Source organism: Gavialis gangeticus, unplaced genomic scaffold (assembly GCF_001723915.1).
Source record: "Gavialis gangeticus isolate Ggan-Ray unplaced genomic scaffold, GavGan_comp1, whole genome shotgun sequence".
Taxonomy (NCBI): domain Eukaryota; kingdom Metazoa; phylum Chordata; order Crocodylia; family Gavialidae; genus Gavialis; species Gavialis gangeticus.
Genome location: NW_017729033.1, coordinates 56104623 through 56105096, shown reverse-complemented (window position 1 = coordinate 56105096; position 474 = coordinate 56104623).

The window sequence follows — 474 nt, the reverse complement described above, 5'->3', positions numbered from 1 at the left end:
CACAGTAGTATCACTAAAAAGGTGTTCACTGGTGCTACTGCACAGTAACTCCAGTTACTGAGCATTTATTTAGTACTTGATTATACAAGTACTACATTAAATGTACAGTAACCACTGTGTAGATGTACCCATTGTGGTCTTCAGCACTGCTTCAGTGTCAGTCACAGCAGCAGAAGCAGCAGCTACCTCCCCCATGAAGAGTGCCCAGATAGGTAATACTTCTTGTCATGGAAAATCTTAAAGGTGTGCTGACAACACAGAAGAGCTGAAACTGACATGTGCAAGACAGGCTCATGGAATTTTCCATTGGGCTCACCCAGCCTGTGTCCCCTGGGCGACCCCAAGAGCTGTCAGTCAGGCTGACCTACTTTTCAGCCCTGCGCATGCTTGGTAACAGTGGAGAGCTCAGGCTCACACATGCTCAGTCAGCTAAGAGCATGATGTCATTCGGCTAGAAAGTTCTTTGAGGGACAC